This window comes from Anomaloglossus baeobatrachus, chromosome 9 (genome assembly GCF_048569485.1).
Source record: "Anomaloglossus baeobatrachus isolate aAnoBae1 chromosome 9, aAnoBae1.hap1, whole genome shotgun sequence".
NCBI lineage: Eukaryota > Metazoa > Chordata > Amphibia > Anura > Aromobatidae > Anomaloglossus > Anomaloglossus baeobatrachus.
In genome coordinates this window covers 41,485,036-41,506,927 of record NC_134361.1, presented here as the reverse complement: position 1 = coordinate 41,506,927, position 21,892 = coordinate 41,485,036, and the positions used below count along the sequence as shown (strand labels likewise).

Below are 21,892 nucleotides of genomic sequence, written 5' to 3'. Positions count from 1 at the left end.
TGGTAGGTGCTTAGTTAAGCCCCTCCCACTAAAGGGTAATCCCAGGGCCCCCCGGTGGTCCAGTGGGCCCACCAACCCCACTCTTTGCCCTACATCAGCCACGAGCTTTACACCAATAATATGTCCGCCACTGGAGTGTGCACCTTTATGGATTGGCGTTCATGTGGTGCCTATGTAGTTTTGGGTGGATGAATAATCGGAATTGTTGGTGACCTGGAAAAAAGTTAAAGCTATACCTAAGCACTTTTGATCCCGAAAATCCCAAAGGATTGAAATTTTATTGTGCATAGCTTTAATGTGTTACTAGAACGAGTAAATCCTACGTAAGGGTCCTCTACATCGATAGCAATCTATCCGTATAGCGCAGTGCCTCTCCCATCAGAGGAGAATACACAGCCTGTTACCAGAGGGCGGTCATTTTATTGAGGTTGAGGATCACGCCAGGGCAGCTATTGTTTGCAGTAATAATGTTTTTTTGTGAAGCAGAAAACTGCGGGAAGTAGCTGTGAGGCCCCCCCAGTGCTTTGTGTGAGGCGGGACGCCTCATTAATCACACGTCAGATGATGGCCAGAAGAGACAAAACACAGTGAGACTGGAGAGGCCGAGTATTGTTCTGGGGGCCACATTGTAAGAGGGGGAAGGAATCAGATCAGGAGGGTTTGGGAAAGATAACAAGACTATTTCAGGACAATCACTGATGCAAGGAGAGCTTCAGTTTCTAAATATACATTACTTCTTTTTTTTAACTTCGATCTCATAGTTGGGTTCTTCCGGCACATTTCCTCCGTCTATACATCATCCTGTCTTTTCCAGTTCATCTTCAATCTTCCTCCTTTCATCTTCATCCATCAAGTCACACCATATTCAATCATATCCCAGTGACTATTTATTCCATGACGATGTCCACAAAGTCCCCTATGCTGGTTTGGGGCGACTTACGATGAGCTGTGGCCTCTGCCTTCTCGGAGTAGGTCAAACCCTTACTCATCTCATATTGGAAAATGTTCCAATAGTATATTAGAAGAAGAGGAACCCACATGGAAAACGCCTTAAAGACCTCTAGATCAGTGTTTCTCAACTCCAGTCCTCAAGACCTACCAATAGATCATGTTTTCCGGTTTTCCTCAATCAGGTTTTCAGGCTTTCATTAATGTTGCACAGGTGATGGAATTATTCCTTGGCTAATATTGAGGAAAACCTGAAAACATGATCTGTTGATGGGTCTTGAGGACTGGAGCTGAGAAACACTGCTCTAGATGAAGAACTAGATGATATCGCCCACCTTCTATGCTCACGTCAAAACCTCCTGCCTCCTAGCAGCCCCAATCCACCCTTCTTACAACCCCAATCTCCTCCTTTCTTGCTCTCGAAAACTCCTACCCTCTTTTGTTGCATTGTCTTCTTCACTAGATGTCATTGGTTCTGCCATTCTGTCCTGTTCTGTCCTTCCTCGCATATACACCTTTTCTTCATTTTTGTGGTCATCATTTCTCAACCACTAACCATCACCTTCTCCAAGCTTCGGTTCCATTGTTCTCCACAGTTCTTCTGTACCATTGTTCATTGCTTGCTCACTTTTTGCTGCTGTTTCTTATCTGCAATGGTGGTATCTGCTTTTCTGCTTTCTTCCCATGTTCCCCCTCCACCTCATATATAAATAACCCTTACTGTGACCTCTTTCTAACTGTGCCATTTGCACCATTTTATGGGACGTATTTCCTGCCTACCATGCTGCCCTTCCCGATGGATATAGATCAAACGATTTCCCCTCTATGGAGGAGTCCTACTTTTTCTGGCTCATTAGTGTCATCATCTCACAATGCTCTCTGCTGTTCTGCAGCAGCGATAAACCCTAGACACAGGATGGAGCTGCTAATGATGCTGAGCTCTGCAAACCACAAAGACCATGGATACAAAATAAGATATGGGATGCCTTTGCTGGTCGTGCCTGGCCATAGGGCATAAATAATGGGATTGGGGTCAGATTGGGGTATCTCAATATTTTCTAATTTTGAATAACCCCTCATTCAATGGTGTTCAAAACCCTCCCTGCAGAAGCAATTAAAGAAGCCATCTCATGTTCATAAATGGATACATTTGCAAGGTGCTTGACAGCTTAACAGTTTTTGCCTAAGTTTCCAGTCACGTCTGCAACGGTTGTTTTCCTAGGCAAGGAGTAGGTGTTTACGAGCTGTTTGCTATTCAGCTTGCAAGTGCTGCGCTGAAGCTGGTTGGATCAGGCCAGCTTCAGGTTAGTTTTGGCATCCCCACGCTTCTACGATTCTATAGAGCCAAAGCTGCCTCTCCTGGCATTAATCGGAGAGCACAAGGTTCAAGCCAGAGGCTGACGTATGCCCCTGGTCCAAAGAGTCAATCTTCAGGAGCACACCACCCCAAACCAGGAGGCAGGGGAGTGGTGTGCTCCTGAAGACCAAATATGAGACAACTAGTGTTGAGTGACTAGTTAATTATTCGTACTCGCTATGCTGTTAGCGCACGCATATTTGTTACGAGTAGCGGGTACAATTTAAGTCAATGGTAAATACTCGCTAAGTAGCGATTAACCCGAAAGCCGTACTATTCGCTACTTGCACGAAAAGTTTGGCTTTCGGGTTACGTGGCTACTTAGCGAGTATTTCACACTGACTTACATTGTGCTTGCTACTCGTAATGAATATGCGAGTAGTGGGCAGTATTCGCTAACAGCATAGTGAGTACAAATAGTCAACTACTACTACTCGCTCAACACTAGAGACAACCCTTTAGAAGCCCTTCAGCAACACAAGCACTCCTGTGTATGGGAGAGCTGGGAAAGATAATTGTCGGCCGAATGACCGGCCGAACCATCATTCAACCAACAACAATCCAAAGTGTATGGGAGGCTTTAACCTTTCTCATATATCAAGACCAGTTTTGGCGCCCATGCGCTTCTTCAATGCTGTAGAGCCAAAGCTGCCTATCCTGGTATTATCAGAAAGGACAAGGTTGAGGCCAGAGCCTGAGCTGTGCCCCTGGTCTGAATTGTCAGTCTTCAGAAGCGCGCCACCCCATGACAATTTGGAAGCCGAGTGGTAAGGGAGCGGTGCGCTCCTGAAGAACAAATATGAAACAATCGCTTAGAGGCCCCCAAACACGTTGCACTCAGCAAAGCAAGAGCCGGGAAAGATAGTTGTCGGTCGAAGGATCCACCAAACCATCATTCAGCCAACAGCTATCCAAAGTGTACGTGTGTACGCGTGTCCGTCTCCTCTGGTACTACCGGATGGTCCGGAGCCTGCCTCCGTGCACAATTTTAGGAATGTTCTGGTGGCCTGTTGGCTTAAGCGGGCTTTACACGCTACGATATATCTAATGAGATGTCGGCGGGGTCATGTCGTTAGTGACGCACATCCGGCATCGTTAGTGATATCGTAGTGTGTGACACCAACGTGCGACCCTGATTGTGCGTTAAAACGTTGGTCGCATACACGTCGTTTGTTTTCTAAAAATTGTACGTCAGGTTGTTCATCGTACCCGGGGCAGCACACGTCGCTCCGCGTGACACCTCGGGAACGATGAACACAGCTTACCTGCATCCTGCCTGCAATGTGGAAGGAAGGAGGTGGGCGGGATGTTTACGTCCCACTCATCTCTGCCCTTCCGCTTCTATTGGCCGGCTGCCGTGTGACGTCGCTGTGATGCCAAACGTCCCTCCCACTCCAGGAAGTGGATGTTCGCCGCCCACAGCGAGGTCGTTAGGAAGGTAAGTACGTATGACGGGGGGTTACTCGTTTGTGCGACACGGGCAACAAATTGCACGAGCCGCACAAACGATGGGGGCGGGTGCGATCGCATACGAGATCGCATATGAAATTGAAACATGTAAAGCAGCCTTTAAAGCTCTCCAGGTCTCTCTCCCTACTTCCTGGTAGTGGGGCTGCGCTCAAAAGGGCTCACGCTTGGGATTTTTGCAGGCTGCATGGATTGGAAAGCCCGATCCTTCTCGCTGCGCTAGTGCCCTCGATCTCTGAGCTTCTTGGGGACAGTTTGTGAAGACACTATCCTCCAAAGGCTAATTGCCAGGTTGCCTGAAGCTACTGACTCTCCCACCCCAGGGCTGTGGGACACCCGGTGCCGGGCCGGACTAGTCCGGTGGTAGTCAGTGGTGGCTGGGCCCGGCTCCGTGGCCCTGGTGGGTGTCAGTAAAATATGTGGCTTGCTTAATAATGGTTGTGTTCGTGACGCCACCTGTGGTATGCGGCTATTAAGCCGCCGCTGCTGTATGAGGCCTCCGGGGGATGATATGGCAGCAATGGTAGTACTACTCCCCACAGGTGGAGCAATGCCCCGGGGCACAGTTGGTGCTTGTGAATGTCTATGCAGCTGAAATAACAGAGACCACTTCAAGGGTGCAGTTCAAGTTCTTTACTCACACTTCTTGTCACAGCTGTAGGGACCCTTGGACTGCTGGGACCACTGTCAGGGACCTCCGCCGTTTCTGGGTGATTCTGAGAGTGAAAGCCGGTACCCTTCTCTTAGTGTCTCTTTCTTCTGCTGTCTTCCTTAGCCTTGCCTTTGTTAGGATGGACCTGGCTTGGCCTCCACTACAGCCTCCAGGCTGGGGGGGTCACCTGTCGGCTGATTACCCCTTTTCTGGAACTCTGCTATGGGTTCTGGCCCTGGGAGTCTACAACGTTCCCTGGGCCTCGGTTTTTACTGTTTGGAGATGATTTTGCACTCCTCCAGTCTCTAGGGACCGTCCCCTGTCGCAGCTTGATCACTCCACTGATGTTATTGTGGAACAGGCCACCGCAGCCTAAAACTACCCGTGGCGCCTCTAGGACCTCTCCGTGGTACCTCTAGGACTGCTCGTGGTACCTCTAGGACTACCCGTGGCCCTGCGACTCCTTCTGCCTTCTACGTGGTGTCACCTGGACCTCTGGGTCCCAGGATCTTCACCAGGAAGCGTCTCCTTCTGTTTCTCTGCTCCTGCCTGACTTGGAGCTTTCTTTCCTTCTTTCTTTCTTGCTTTCTTTCTTTCCTCCTCCTTGCCTGCCTCCAGCAGGCCTCCTCCTCCCTCCTTTCTCTCGTTCTTCTTCTCCAACTACATGCTCACTCTCTCACTCCCTGAGGTAGACTGACTAAACTTGACCTTCCTCTCTGTGTCTGCTCTCAGATGGCTCCTCCCACCTCCCCAGTTGCCCTGTTCTACCCTATGGGAGCAGGGATGGGTCTTACAGCCCCTCTCAGCATGCAGCATGGGAGGGCTGTCTGCCACTTTCCCTGGTCCCAGTGTGTTCCTAGCAATGGGTGTAGTGTGGATTTACCAGGGGACCGGAGTTCACTCTCTTCCTCTCTCAGAATGGGCATCACACCGCTGGATGGGGTGCAATGACCTGTGGCGACGGAAGCCTCAGGGGCGCCACACTACTCCCCGACCAAGGGTCCTGTATCCCGCCGTGTTTTCAGTCCCGGACCGGTTATTAGGCTTGAGATGCTGACCGTCCTCCAAGACCGGGTCTAGGCACCCAGCCTCAATACCCTGCGACCGGGTCTCCAACTCCTCCGAGCCTAGACCACCGTCTGCGACCCAACCAACAACATACAGGGAGCCACTACTTCCTCAGCCCCTCACTTCTCGAGGGCTAACACCGTTCTGCTCACTTCCCTCCCACCAGTCTACCTGACCCTTAGGTGGGCGGCCCTATTCCAGCTGGGCAGCCCACTGGTGTGTCTGACAGGGTGTGGTGTGGTTGGGATTTCGATGCAGATGGAGGTAGTACCATAGGTTGGGAACCCAGAACCACGAGGGGTTGAGTCCTGCACCAAAGGCTAGAGAGTGCAGCACCCTGTGACACCTTGACTAGTTCAGGGGCGTCACATACGGAAGGCTTTAACCTTCCTCATATACCAAGACCAGAGTCTCTGCCCCCCTATAGTTAAGGGTAAGCAAAATACCATCCTATGATTGTATTTTGTCTCAGTATTCACTTGGGGCTGCAAATTATTCCACACGTTTTTCAGGGGTAAAAAACACTGAAATTTACAGTACTATCAAGGGGAATAGTATTTCTGAAGTTTCATGCACATGGTGATTATTTTTTTTTAAACCATCAAAGCGTTTTGTTTTTTTTTCAATTTTTTTTAGGTTTTTTTTGCAGTGTTTTTTCCCCATTCAAATGAATGGGTGGGGGGGGGACATAAAAATGTGCATATTTTATGCAGTGTTGTTCCTGTTTTTGGTGCAGAAAAAACTTCTACGAATACTCATACCCTAAGAATATGCTTTTGGTTTGTAAGAGACCACCACGTGTAGCCACCATACCCCACCGAAGCCTACGCATCGGATCTCCACCCAGCAGACTGGAAAGTGAGTGTATGCCCACAGGATAATCAGGCTTTTAAGCAAAGGGATGAAGGTTTTAGAGTAATACCACAATGTAATATAAAACACAGTGAGGGGTCGGGGTGTGTTTGGGCTTTGACTGACATTAATACAAGGTTTTTACAAGTTCCCACAGCACACAATAACAGTGGTCCCAGTGTGAGGGCCACAGGGGGCGGCTATTCAACATCAGCATTTTAATAGACTTTTAGAGTGAAATTGTTCCCAGCAGCTAGGGCTGTTCTTATTCTAATGACAGGGGAGCATGTCAACAGGGGGCACTTAAAAATGGAGGAAAGTGGTGGTTAGTTATTAAATTCTCACATCTTTGGGGGGCGAAACTGGTAGGAGGCGACTGACAACGCCTAACCATGCTGAGAAAGGAACAGGCTAATGTGTCTTTAATGTAATAATGAGATTATCCGAAGTCGTTTCTGGAGAGGATCACATTAAAGCCATCCATAGACATTCGAGAGCTATCTCCGTTAACTGGCATGGTCGACCGTTGAACGTGGGGAATTATCTCGTTGGTCACCAAATTACAGCAAGTAGGAAAGAACAGTGAAAATGTACAGTTGCCAAGGAATCATATTATCCCCTTTAAGAATAGAGGATGGGACCTGTTGAAATTCAACATGCCCAATCCTGGATTTTTTTTCCCCTCAACATCTGCACAATTAGCTAGTCTGGCAAAAAAACGTCCAGGGTGGACAGACAGAAGTCAAATGTCTACGACCACCTCAAAGCTGGTCATAGAGTAGACAACTATATTCCCCAACTGCACTAAAGTCAATGCTCTCTCGTCGGGTGATCACATTCTTTACGATGGCATTAAAATTCCTTGTTTTTGGCAGCACGTCATCCCATATAAACAAGGAAAATACATGATGTGGTATGGAGGCACAACAATTGGTCTTTTCCCTTCAGTTTCTGTCAGCCTTTGTAAACAAATGAGTAAAAAAGTGCTGATTGACTCCTATATAGTCGATTAAAGAGTCATAGAGGCGATCTGCCCCTTGCCGTTAACATATCATTGTTTTATCTGATGTAATTGCCGCTGTTCTCCTGAATTCGGCGTTGTTGTTTTTTTGTTTCTGCGCCTCTCCATTCCTGAGATATGAGCTCTTCTTTCCAGTATTAAAATCTAGTCTTGTTAGCCAAGTGGGTTTGATCTTTAAGTACACACCCACAAATATTAGGGTCATGCCCTCTTGGCTAACAAGACCAGATTTACAGACAAGGAAGAGGAGGCCATATCTCAGGAACAGAGTGGCGTAGAAAGAAAAGAAAAATCACGCCGGATTCAGGAGAACAGCGGCATTTACCCTAGAGGGAAAAATCACATATATATGACAAATAAAAATTACAGGAAGTCTTTAAGCAATCTTATTCTGCTCAACCCCATTTGATGATTCTTGCCTTACCACTGAAACACATTTGGGCGCTCACCAAAGATATCTCTGAATCCAGTGAAAATTATGGGATCTTCCAACAAAGATCTTGTACCTAGAGTTGAATTGTTCACCAATTAAAGGGGTAGTCCACATGTTGGTTAAAATGGTCCCTTGGTAGTAATTTGATCACAAAGTATCCATGCTCTCCTGCAATCAGCTGTAATCTGCGGGGAGACCTGGCACTAACTGTACAATTTCCCTGCAGCGCCACCACAGGAGAAACTGAGAATTACACAGTCACATCACTTATCTGTATACTTACCAGGGATGCCCCTTTTTAATCCAGAGTACACTATTAGTATATTTAAAAATGTTTTTTTTTTTTCTTTTTAATATGGACATCGCAGGCTAGGACGTCACCAACTAACACGTGACCGACAGCTGTTATCAAAGCAAAGTGCAAGATTCACATTACTACAAGGCGAGATTTCCTCAATGAAGCATCTTTTGTAAAAACAAAAACAAAAAACTCTAAATAGGAAGTCTGTTCCTCCGAGAATAAATCTTTATCTCAAAAAATCTTCTGAGCTGATCGCCTGCTGGGACTTTAGCTATAAATTCATGGATGTTGAGGTAGACACAACAAAGGTTCGTGTGATATGATGAAAGTACTGTACGAGTTTTCCTTGAGACAATCTTAACACGCATGTTTAAGGAAGACCCGACACCAGACAGACCCCTGTGAACATCCGTAGTATAGAAGGGCTGCTGATAAGTCTTTGGCCTTGTGATCTTTTTTTGCTTCTATGGTAACGAATGTTACATCACATGAAAGCCTTATGTGTCTAATATATGTTTACAAAATGTTGTGTTTGTTGCTTATGGCAACAGTGTTCTACGCACGCGGGAAACAAAATGGCGGAGTCTAATGCGATATTCACAGCAACTGAGAGCAGAGGAGGGATAAAATTCTTGTTTCTGCAAGGAAAGTACAAGAAGGATATTCATGGTGATATGTTGCAGACATTGGGGGATCAATGCCCTTCATATTCCACAGTTAAGAACTGGGTTGCCAAATTTAAAACGGGCCACTTCAGCTCCAATGATGAGGAACGTCCTGGACGACCGAGAGTAGTTGTTGTTATGGAGATCGTCGATGCTGTGTACAACCTCATACTGGAGAATCCACGAATTTCAGCTAAAGCAATAGCAGACATCATGGGGATTTCTCGTGAACGTGTTTGTGTCATTATCCATGAACATTTGGACATGAGGAAGCGATCTGCAAAGTGGGTCCACAAATGTTTGACAACAGATCAGAGCAGCATGCGAGTGAAACTTCCTGGTCCATTTGTCAGCATTTCCGAACTGATAAGAACTTTCTGGATCGACTGGTCACTATGGATGAGACCTGGATTTATTTGTATGACCAATGAAAACAAGCAGCAGTCCAAAGAGTGGAAGCACAGTGGTTCTCCTCGTCCAAAGAAGTTCAAGGTGCAAAAATCAGCCACTAAGGTGATGGCTTCTGTGTTCTGGGATAAGGAGGGCGTGCTGCTAGTGGACTACCTTTAAAAGGGTTCCACCATCAATGCAAGGTATTACTTTGAACTTTTGGACCAATTAAAGGCAGCTCTGAAGGCCAAAAGGCGAGGCAAGCTGCCCAAAGAAATTTTGGTCCTGCAAGACAACGCCTACGCTCACACTGCACAAGTGACCACGGCAAAACTGGCAGAGCCGGGCATCCAGCTGGTTGACCACTCACCTTATTCATCAGATCTAGCTCCCTCCGACTATCTTCTGTTCCAAACCTGAAGAAACACCTCAAGGTACCAAATTTCACACCATTTCTGATGCCATGGCTGCTACGGATGCTTGGTTTGAGGCACAACCGAAATCCTTCTTTTTGCTAGGCTTACAGAACTTGGAATACCGATATAAGAAGTGTGGTGACATCAGTGGAGAGTATGTGGAATAAATGTAAAGTTTCATCATCCTATCTCGTTTCTTTCTGGGTAAAGCCAAAGACTTATCAGTAACCCCTCTTAATAACTCTCTCATAGAGAACACAGGAGTTGTTTGGGGCCCTTTATACCACCTAAAATTGAATTTACAAGAGTTTTCTGGGGTGTGGTTGTTTTAAAGAGAACTCATCATTTGCCATAAATATGTAATTATTATTTTTAGCTGGTGTAAATACCGCTGTTCTCCTGAATCCAGGGTTGTTTTTCTTTTCTTCCTGCGCCTTTCTGTTCCTGAGATACAGCTTCTTCTTTCCTGTATATAAATCTAGTCTTTTAGGCCAAGTGGGCGTAACCCTCAACTTTTCTTAAGTACCACACCTAGTTGGCTAAAAAAACTACTATGAACATGGAAAGGGGGCTGTATCTTCGGAACGGAGAGGAGCAGAAATAAAAGAAAAACATCGCCGGATTCACGAGAACAGCGGCATTTACACTAAATTAAAAAATTACATATTTATAGCAAATGAAAGGTTCTCTTTAAAGAAAATTCTCAGCATGTAAAACATATGGTCACGCTGAAGACCTGTCACAGGAAACTGGTTGGAATTTGGGGTTAATCTTTTCAAGGAGGTGGTCTTTTAGAGGGGCTTTTTAGATGTTGTCTTTAGATCTCTGCCTTGTGCCATCCCTCTGCTACTCTTCCTGGAAACATATGAAAATAATGTAAATATTACTGTACTCCACAGTAGGGCTGACAATATACAGAGTGAAACAAGATGGTCGGGATCTATAGTGATGTGTAGTGTGGTTCCCTTTAACGTTCTTACAGTTTCCCGTTATTTTTTCCATATGAGGTGATTATAATAAGTAGTTATCTTATATAAAGCAGCTTGTATTTTAGGATTAGCGGCTCTTTAATCTAGCTCTGGTGACCCGGTGTGTGCACTACTGAGATCTCACATATGGAAAGTGTTAACATTGAAGTTCTTTGAAGCTGGAGGAGGGCGCAGGCCGCATGCACACGCTTTATTAATCCACACATATCAGGTACAGTGCGCGCCTCACAAATCACGCTGCCAACGTCTGACACAGCCTTACATAACAATGCCAGCAGCTGCAATTCTCTGCAATGTGCAGAACACTCTCAACCTCATAACCGTCACTCCAATCCTCCCCTACAGTAGCCATATTGGATACATTGCCTTCCATATTAACAGAGATGTCAACCTGGGAGAACCCTTTGAAGGAAGGCATGGATGCTGGGCCATATGGTCTCCACACACCTCCGCCAAGGAGACTTTATGTATGGGTGTGACTTCTGGTGGGGTGCAAAATACTTACTGGTTTCTTCAGGCCGATGTCCATCACCCCGCTGCCAGTCCTCGTCGTAGACGAAATAGTAACCCACGCAACAACAGAATTATCTTGGCAACCAAACTTGTTCAGTTTATTCTTCACACCGTTATGACAGACACGGCCTCACTTCTCACGGTTCTGATTCTACTGTTTCTGGGGTACACTTTTTTTGACCTGTCTCCGGCTATCTTGGAATTAGTCCTCAAGTTGCCGGGTCTGTGTCTTCGTTCTCCCTCTTCCTCACACCTTTGTCCACATCCTGGCTGCAACGGCTCTCTAGTTGCACGAATTCTCTGAGCCCGTCGGGGTGAGCTGTAGGCTCCGGACCTTTTGAGTTTTCCGGGCCCTAACTCTGTAGCCATGTCTTCTCTTACTCCAAACCTATCCAGAACTGGCACTCCATGAGGCCCACACTACTAGCCAACCCACTTGCCCTCTGTCACTCCTCCTCTACCTCAAGTTACCCCTATCCCCTAGCTGATATCTAATCTACCGCTACTCTAGCCCACCCGCTAGGTGGCGCCTGCAGGTAAACGGCCCCGGCTCTGCTAAATGGGGAACCTACACTCCACTAGCAGCATTTACATGTTAACACACCTTTATAACAATCAACACCATATAATACATTTAGTATAAAACACCTTTCGCAGTACAACATGTAGCATAAAACAGCGTAGGCCCTCGACCATCTCTACACACCTTTATAGGGTAACATTCGAAAAAAAAAAAAAGCTTGCTGGAAAAATGGGGGCTATTTTTTTAGGGTTGTGGTTCTTAAAAAAAGGAAGTAGCTAACCAATAGCAGGGCAGCAATCACAGACAGGGAAAACCATGATGGTAACTGGGTGAGGGACCCTAAAACACTGGTATCAGGAAATCCAAGTGTGTGGACATTCCTGGTCCTCCTGTCACTAGCTTACCTGCTGTCACACTCTTCTTCATTGACTAATCTAATGTCACACATATATCCATTTTTTATATTGCTCCTCCTGTCACTACAATCCCTTTTGTTGCACACATTTCCCTTCTTATGCTGCTCCTCCTGTCACTAAGTTCACTGCTGTCAGACACTTCTTATATTGCTCCTCCTGTCACCAGCCTTCCTGCTATCACACCCTTCTTCCTTCTTATGCTGCTCCTCCTCTCACCAGCCCTCATGCTGTCACACCCATCTTATTTCCCCTTTGGTATTGCTACTTCAGTCAGCACAATATATGGCCACCTTAATTAATATGAAAAAAAGAAAGATGTAAAAAGCAACAATTCTTTTTTTCAGATCCTCAGAGAATTCTTTTCCATGAGGAGCCATGTTGAACTTCCAGTGACCAGTATGAGAGAGTGTTTGAGGGATAACACCAAATGTAACACCCCTGCCCCCCCCATTCACACTTGAGACCTTGTAACACTAATGAGTCACATGACACAGGGGAGGGAAAATGGCTAATTGGGCACAATTTGACCATTTTCACTTAGGGGAGTACTCACTTTTGTTGCCATTAATGGCTATGTGTTCAGTTATTTAGAGGTTACACCAAATTAACACTGTTATACAAACTGTAGAAGCTGAAGATATAATAAATTATTTATAAAAAATGTAAATAATTACCTTAGTGATGAGAAAAGTGTTTCATTACCAAGGTGCCACACAAGAAACTCTCATGATGGGAAAAACCAGTGAGCTGTCTCAAGGCATTCACAACCTCAGTGTTGCAAAACATACTGATGGCTTTGGTTACAGATCAGTTTCTAGATTTCAGATAGAGGAGTGAAAAGAAAAGATGAATGGACAAATGTGCAGAGACATTCTTAATAAAAGTCTGCTGCCATCTACCAGGATGATGAAGATGAACGAGGGTAGACATTTGAAGAAGACAATGGTCCCAAACACACAGCCGAGAAGACTCTCAACTGGTGACAGAAAAAGAAAATAAAGCTGCTAATATGGCCGAGCCGATCACCAGACCTAAATCCAATAGTAAATTGATGAAATGAACAAAAACTCAGAGTTCATAGAAGGAGCCTGGGACCTTCAGGATTTGAAGAGTGTTTGTGTGGAAAAATGGTCCAAAATCCCACTTGAGCAATGCTGGCTACTAGTTTCTCCATACAGATGGCATCTTGAAGCTTCATCACCAACAAAGTATTAAATAAATCTTAGGAAGCGCGTGCAATACTTTTTTCCTGTGTCATTTCTCATTATTATATATAACTCGATTTATGGAGATCTATGGTTTGATTTCTTTGCCTGTGTGGATTAGAGTTGATGAGAAAGCGGGGGGGGGGGGGGGGGTGGGAGGGTGTTAGGTCCCATATTGGTGAACTCCAAACTCCCTCTGTGGATGGTCAATGTTTGTCCTGCTCACATATTACAAAAGCTGTCCGACAGGGCTCTCAATGTGTCTGTTAGCTATTAGCTGCCAATAAAGGGCAATAATGGACCTTACAGATAGATCAAGTAGATTCCCTCCCTTAGCTTATAGTCTCCTGGTCCTGGTATCAATGTCTTTTGTTTTCCCATATTTCCTGCCTCTGAGCTCACCTCGCCATGTCCTTATCACCGTGGGAATAGGCAGCATTTCACAGGAGGGAGCCAACCTGTCCTGTTACCTTACACACCTATTGTTTCTTTTTTTTAATGTTTGTTTATTAAGCCTCAAGGGAAGGTTGTATCCCTGTCTCTCACAAAATAAGCCTCCTTACTAGGCCTCAAAAGTCTGAAGGGAAGGTTGTCTCCATGTCCCACACAAAAAAGCCTCCTTACTAGGTCTCAAAAGCATGAAGGAACGGTTGTCTCCATGTCCCACACAAAAGAAGCCTCCTTACTAGGCCTCAAAAGCCTGAAGGGAAGGTTGTTTCCATGTCCCACGCAAAAGAAGTCTCCTTACTAGGCCTCAAAAGCCTGAAGGGAAGGTTGTCTCCATGTCCCACACAAAAGAAGCCTCCTTACTAGGCCTCAAAAGCCTGAAGGGAAGGTTGTTTCCATGTGGCGCGCCCATAGGGTCTTTTTGGGGGGAGAGCTACCCGTTACCGGGCCGGTTCAGGATGTCACAGCAGCCTAGCCCGGTTCCGTGATCCCGTCGGTGTTAATAAAGATGGGGATATGGATGATGGGATTTGTCTTCGTGACGCCACCTAATGCCAAATAATGACAACTTCCGAAAGGTAATTCATAGCTCTGGAGCATGTCACGTTCGATAATTCTCAAACAACTTCATATATTTGGTTTCTTCAATGACCACTGATCGGCTGCAGCCTTCACATTCCGCCTGAGATTACATAAACAATCACTCTTTTGGATCAATGGAATGTGAAGGCTGCAGGCAATCAGTAGCTGGTCACTAGATTGGCTGCAGCTAGCATGAAATGTCTCCTGCTGGAAGAAGAAGCCATGAAACTGCATGGGGATACATTCAGTAGTCTGTTGGAACAAGTGTGGTCTGGTTGATGAACATATGTTCTTTTTTTAAATATCCCCATGAGACCATTTTTTAATATTAAAATATGTAGCGGACTACCCCTCTGATGGTAAACTGCCTTGTTTCCACTGACCACATGCCTTCACAGTGAAGCGTACAGGTTGACCTGGGGACCTAGATGTAAAGTTTTAACTCAATGTAAAGGCCGGAGTCTAACTATAGTAAACATTAGAGATTTGTTCAATGTAGGTAAGGTTAAAAAGAATCTGTCACCTTAAGTGCCCTTTTAAAGGGGATTAGTGATGAGCGAGCACTACCATGCTCGGGTGCTCTGTACTTGTAACTAGTGATGAGCGAGCACTACCATGCTCGGGTACTCAGTACTTGTAACTAGTGATGAGTGAGCACTACCATGCTCGGGTGCTCTGTACTTGTAACTAGTGATGAGCGGGCACTACCATGCTCGGGTGCTCGGTACTCGTAACTAGTGATGAGCGGGCACTACCATGCTCGGGTGCTCAGTACTCGTAACTAGTGATGAGCGGGCACTACCATGCTCGGGTACTCAGTATTTGTAACTAATGATGAGCGAGCACTACCATGTTTGGGTACTCAGTACTCGTAACTAGTGATGAGCGAGCACTACCATGCTCGGGTGCTCAGTACTGGTAACTAGTTATGAGCGGGCACTAGCATGCTCGAGTGGTCGGTACTCGTAACGAGCAGTTGGACACTCAGACTGGCGTAACTCGTGTACCGAGTATAATGGAAATCGATGGGGAACTCAAGCATTTTTCTGTAAGACTTTCCGAAAAGATGCTGAGTTTCCCATTGACTTCCATTATACTCAGTTCATGAGTCAAGCCCATCCGAGCATCCAACTGCTCGTTCTGAGTATTGAGCACCCGAGCATGGTGGTGCTCGTCCATGAGTAAAGGGGATGTTACACTCAGACACGAGGATGTCAAGTGCATGGTACAACACAGAGGTACAATGGTATTGGAAAGGGAGAGGAAGGCCCTGACGATGGGGAGCGGTAGTCGGGACTCTAACCTATATCTGAACCCTGAGCTTCCCTAACGTTCCTATATGAGTCCTTCCCTTGACGCCATCACGTGCCTAGTCCCTACCGGTCTATCCACTCACCCTGGCTAGGGCACTAGACTACACCAATAAAATAGTGCGACACAGGGGACGTACAAAGACAAGGCAAGATAGACAAAAGGATATTCTTCAACTTCAAAGCTGTAGCCAAACACCAGGGCTGCAGGAGACTATAGATCACCAACTTCCATGCTGTAGGCTGTAGCCTAACACCAGGGCTGCAAGTGGCACAGCTCCAATAGTCTCCACAGACTTCCTCCTTCAACAGAGGTCAGTTCAGAATGGGATGCAATTCTATAACCGGCATCAGGTGATGGGATGCGTGACTATTTAAAGGAAATGGGAGTGGTCACAAACCGGTTGCACCTGAGATGAACTAACAAGAAATTTCCAGTAAGGAAAGAGAAAACCATTAATCTACTCTCTAAAACATAACATTTATTATATTCATATTAAAATACTATAGCAATTACTACAAGATTGGAAAAATTTCCAGATACATCAAAAGGAGACATCAAAGTCGTGATTAGTGATAGTTCAGTGAAGTCCTAATATAGGTCAGTGGGCAAAGGGTGTACACCACCTGTTGTATTTAGTTAGGTATATAGTTATGATGAACTAAGGGGGTCTAAATATTCCCTGATGTTAACCCTACCTGGCAACGGAGGTCAAAAACACCTTAATTTTTTGGGTGCCCCCCGTTCCCCGGCGGCTAGCCCTAATTGCCCCTGTCACTATAATGATAATCTTATCCCACCACCAGGAAAATAATGTGCTGGAGTGCAGATTCAGTCATATGTCATAATAAAATTCAATACACAGGGTTATATCCAAATTTCATGTAAATACTTGAAATTTCAATTCTCAGTCTATAGATTAACCTGTATGGCTGTACAACTGAGAACATACATGAGTTAATGGGTCTAGTCAGAATGATGGACCTATGGTCCCGGTACTTATCCTGCCAGGACTAGCTTGATCGCAGCTTGATCCCGACGCGTTTCCCCCCAACGTCTTGGGGTTCATCAGGGGATATCAGTATATCAAATTATTTTTAGTTAATTTGGGCCATCAATCTCCTCATCATATCAATCCATGTATTAGGAATTCTGTATAGTCCTCATGTGGTTCAGTTAGAGTTCTATTGGAGTTCTGTAACCCCCCCATCCGATATTCAATATAAATATCCATGATATGGATCTGATGCAGCAGTGAAACGCTGCCACTGCAGGCACTCACTAGCTACAGAGTCTTCCAGAGTATTGCTGCTGGGAGCTCTTACACTATTTATATTGTCCATAGGTCCATCATTCTGACTAGACCCATTAACTCATTGTGAGGCAAATCCCGGGATATGAAGATGAATTATGACTCCAGTCATAATCCCTCATCACTCCCTGGCAGTGCCCCCTCCCTTCTTGTTCTCAGTGTTCCACTTACACCTCCATGGCCATGTCCTGTGATATGGAGATGAGGTGGTGTGGGAACAATGGACACAGGATGACTCCCTGCCGTCACCCTGTAGTAGGAGCTGCTAGCTAGTTAGCAAGGCTATGGAAATAGCCAGACAGAACGACTCCAGTAAAAAATGGTTCATATCTCGCAAGCCATATTTCCGATAAATATGGCAACCATAAAAATGGTGTCTCTGCATGCGGACGATGCCGGCACACCCTTTTTATGGGAGCAGGACATTGGGAAATGCCCCAGGCGTGATATCAGCCAATGGGGAACTGGCAGACAGGTCATGAGTCCCCTCGTTCTGTGGCTAAATTCATAGCTGTCACAATGAGAGCGTTGGCGTCCGCCTACGACGCTCCCAGGCAAAGTTATGGCCCATATTCCATGTTGGGATATTGTCCATAACTCAAGCCAGGGGTGGAGCAGTGCTCCCTGTGAGGTCACTAAGGTAGGAGGGGACCTGGATCTGCCCAGGTTGATAACCCTACTTCGGCCATTTTCCAGTGTTCTTTCGCTGGGGGCACGTGTAGGAAACATCTGTGGGAAGGATCCTAGAAACCTGGCCTACAGCGCCCCCCTGTGGCCAGACGCAACAAGGTAACTGCTGGAACTGTGTATGCCTGTTTGTAACCCATGCTTTGATTGTAACTGTACTCTGACATATGTATATTCTGTAGATTCCCTATTGTATATATTGTAGTTTCTAGTGTGCTTTAGGCTGATTAAATTATATAATTAATCTTGGGCTGTTCTGTTATCTCGATCTTGAATCCCACGTCTGTGTGTTCGGCTAATAGTTACCGTGAAGCGGTTGGTGGCAGCGAATTGTGCCAAGGATTATTGTGGGGAGGCCAGTGAGATTCGGGGAGATTTTATATATTCCGCCCGCGGAGGTCGGGGGAATATATACCTTACTCTCACCGGGGACCCTTCAATAATCGGCATAAGTAGTATAGCGGCCTCCTTGCTTATTGTCGGGCAATTCCATAATTGGCCTGACTATAAGAGGGGCGCTAGAGAGCGCGTCACGTGCTCTGTCTGTCGGTCGGGAGGTATAAAGGAGGGGTGACCCCCACTTGTTACCCCCCGATTGTGACGTACTGGTAGCCAGCGCGGGGGATTTCTGAGTGACCCCCCCGGTGGTTTGTGACATATTGGTGGCATAGCGGTGGGATCGAGATAATAGTGTGTGTGAGTGTGAGACCCATACTCCCAGACACTAAAGACTGCCTGCAGCAGCTGTGGCTGCTGGGGTCTTCAGACTAGCTCAACACTAGAGTGTCAGAGTGCAGATACTGTAAGGTGTGTGGAGGCATCAGGTGTCAGTTCTGTGTCAGTGACCAAAAGTCTGCAAGAATGGCTGATGGCACCAGGAGCAGAGCTATGCAACTGGCCAATGCTAAGGCGGGAGCCGAAGAGAGGGAGGACGGTGCTGTGGACAGCAATGAGGAGGTTGCCCACGAGTCCTCCAGGAGCTCGACGCCAGAAAACCGTTCTGCCGAGGACATTGCACAACCTGGCAATTATGGACAAGATGAGGAGGAGCTCACCCAAGGTTCCTCAACGAGCCAGATGCCAGCCCTCCGCTCTGAAAGGGACAGTGAATCGCCTAGCTCTGCAGCGTGCCGCAGATCACCACGTGCCATTCCACCGAGCCTGGGAGGCTCGGATAGCCTTCTTCAAATGGCTATGGCCCTTCTCCAGGCTGGAGACCAGAAGGGCTACAAGGAACTCCTGGCAGAGCGCAGGGCAGAGCGGCAGGCAGCGCGTGACGCTGAGGCTGCGGAGCGGCACGCAGAGCGTGAGGCTGCGGAGCGAGAGCGGCAGGCAGCGCGTGAAGAGCGAGAGCGAGAGCGACAGGCAGACCGTGACTACCAGCTGCAGCTAGCTCAGCTCCGGCCCTCATCAGCCACACGTGACCTTCGAGACACCAAACTTCCAAAGGTCCGTGTTAAGGACTTCCCAGTGCTGGAGAAGGATGGAGACTTGGACTCTTTCTTGACTGCTTTTGAACGGACTTGCTTGCAGCACCATCTGGACAAGGACCAGTGGGCCAAATACCTGACCCCCCGTTTAAGGGGTAAGGCCCTGGATGTCCTTGGGGACTTGCCTGCTGAGGCAGATCAGGGCTACGACACCATCAAGCGGGCCCTGATCCAACAGTACAACCTCACTCCAGAGTCCTACCGCAAGAAGTTCCGGACCCTGCAGAAGGGACCAAAGGACTCCTGGGCTGACCACCGGCGGGCACTTGCCCGAGCTGCCGACCACTGGACCCAAGGCCTGCAGCTTTCCACCGGACCGGAGATCCTGGACTTGTTCATCACGGAGCAACTCTTGTGGAACTGCCCTGAGGATCTCCGCCAGTTCATCCGAGACCAGAAGCCAAAGGGGTCCACGGCTACAGCTGCCCTTGCCGATGACTACACCAACAACCGGGCCCCTGAGGCCAGGAGAGCGGCCACCAGCAGCACCTGGAGAGGGGGTAAGATGAATTCTGCGACTGCCCCACCTGCCCCTAGACTGCAGGGGGTGTCCCCCTCAACTCCCCTCTCCAGGCCCGTGGCAGAACCAAGACGGTGCCACCAGTGCAACCTACCTGGACACTTCAAGGCCATGTGCCCTCAGCGTCCCAAGGCCCCGGCTCCGTCCCCGTCCCAAGGGCCGCCCAAGGTGTATTGTGTGGGTGGGGGTGGTGGTAGGTCCCTGGACAGCTTCCAACCTGTCACCGTCGGCCGGTCTGTGACCATAGGACTGCGAGACAGCGCCTCGGAGGTGACTCTGGTGCGGCCTGAGATGGTGTCCCCCCAAGACTTGATCCCTGGAAAAACCCTCGCTGTCTCCGGGATTGGAGGCACTGACCCGGCGCTGCCTGTTGCTGACATTTATGTGGACTGGGGCGCAGGGCGGGGGGTGAGGGAGGTGGGGGTAACTGATCGGATCCCTGCAAACGTGCTACTTGGGACAGATTTGGGGCAGATAACCTCCCAGTTTGGGCCCCCCCCAAGGGCTGAACCTTCAGCCCGTACTGACATGACTCCTAACAATGTTAATGTGTTATCTATGAATGATGTAAGGGAGGAGGGAGTGAACTCTGATATTTCTGCTTGCATAGACACCATAGACACACACTCAGCTGCAGCTGTGACAGGGGAGGGGGTCAGAGAAAGGTGTGACAATGCCTCTACAAGTAACCAGCCTGTGAGCTGGGATCTGTTGCCCTCTGCAGGGATAAGCAGAGAGCAGGGTGCTGCAGGGGGAGGACCAGTGTGTGGGGTGGGGGCTACCACAGCAAATGTGGGGTCCCCAGAGATTTCACAGCGGGGTTCTGTTGCTGCAGGAGGGGAACAGGCAGGTGAGATTGGGGCCGGTCCAGGAGCGGAAGTGCTCCCAGGTAAGATCTCGGTGCATGGTTCCCCCACAACCGGGGTGTCAGGAAGCCAGGTAGGTCTGCCTGAACCGGCGACTTGGTCAGGAACGGAGGAGGAGCAGGCACGACCCACGGTCGCAGCGGCTGTGGCCGCTGTCACCCGCAGTGGGAGTGCTGGAAGCCAAGGGGCCTCCCGGAGGTCCGATAGCTCTTCCCCTTCTGACCAAGTGGCAGCCGAGTCAGGTGGAGGCCAGGACACAGGTCCCGGGGTACTGACCGAAGATGTGACAGTCTCGTCGATTCTGGCCACATCTAGTCAGGGGTTTCAGGCAGCGTTAGAAGCTGACGACAGCCTGAAAGCTCTTAAGGAGCAGGCGGCACAGCCTCCCTCGGACTCGGACCCGGAGCGAGTGGTCTGGGACCAAGGACGGCTGTACCGGGCCACGGTCCAGCAGGGTTCACCGGAGGCGTGGCCCAGGGACCGACAGTTGGTGGTACCCTATCCGTTCCGGACGGAGTTGTTGCGGATCGCACATGAGATTCCGATGGCCGGACACCTAGGGATCGCTAAGACCAAGGCCAGGTTAAACCAGCATTTCTACTGGCCAAAAATGGGGGCCGATGTGGCTGCCTACTGCCGTTCGTGTGAAACCTGTCAGAGAGTGGGGAAGGCGGGGCCACGCCCCAAAGCCCCACTGGTATCTCTGCCAATCATCGATGAGCCTTTCAGGAGGGTGGCTGTGGATCTGGTCGGCCCGCTGGCCATCCCCAGCAGCTCCGGGAAACGCTTCATACTGACGGTAGTGGACTATGCCACCCGGTACCCAGAAGCAGTGGCCTTGTCGTCCATTCGGGCTGACAAGGTGGCCACCGCATTGCTGGAGATTTTCTCCCGAGTGGGTTTTCCCCAGGAAATGCTCACTGACCGGGGGACCCAATTCATGTCCCAGCTGATGGAGGCCCTCTGTAAGCAAGTCCAGGTGCGACATCTGGTGGCCAGCCCGTACCATCCACAGACTAATGGCCTGTGCGAGCGGTTCAATGGCACCTTAAAGCAGATGCTTAAGATGTTGGTCGACTCCCATGGGCGTGACTGGGAGCGGTATCTCCCACACCTGTTATTTGCTTACCGGGAGGTTCCACAGGCCTCAACAGGATTCTCACCGTTTGAGCTCCTGTACGGGCGACATGTGCGGGGCCCCCTGGCTCTGGTGAAAGAGGCTTGGGAAGGGGATTTGGCCACCCCTGGAGTGTCGGTTATCGAGTATGTCATGCGCTTCCGGGACAAAATGCAGGCCTTGACGCAACTGGTACACGACAATATGGCTCAAGCCCAGGCCGATCAGAAGCGTTGGTACGACCAGAACGCTTGTGAGAGGACCTACCAAGTGGGTCAAAAGGTGTGGGTACTGGTCCCCGTACCACAGGACAAGCTTCAGGCAGCCTGGGAAGGCCCATACCT

General features: G+C 48.3%; 1 long non-coding RNA gene across 1 annotated transcript in view; it reads right to left on the bottom strand.

Moving 5' to 3' along the window:
• LOC142251119 (uncharacterized) overlaps positions 1 to 21,892 on the bottom strand; it is a 120,274-nt gene that overhangs the window by 7,371 nt on the left and 91,011 nt on the right. The window lies entirely within an intron of this gene.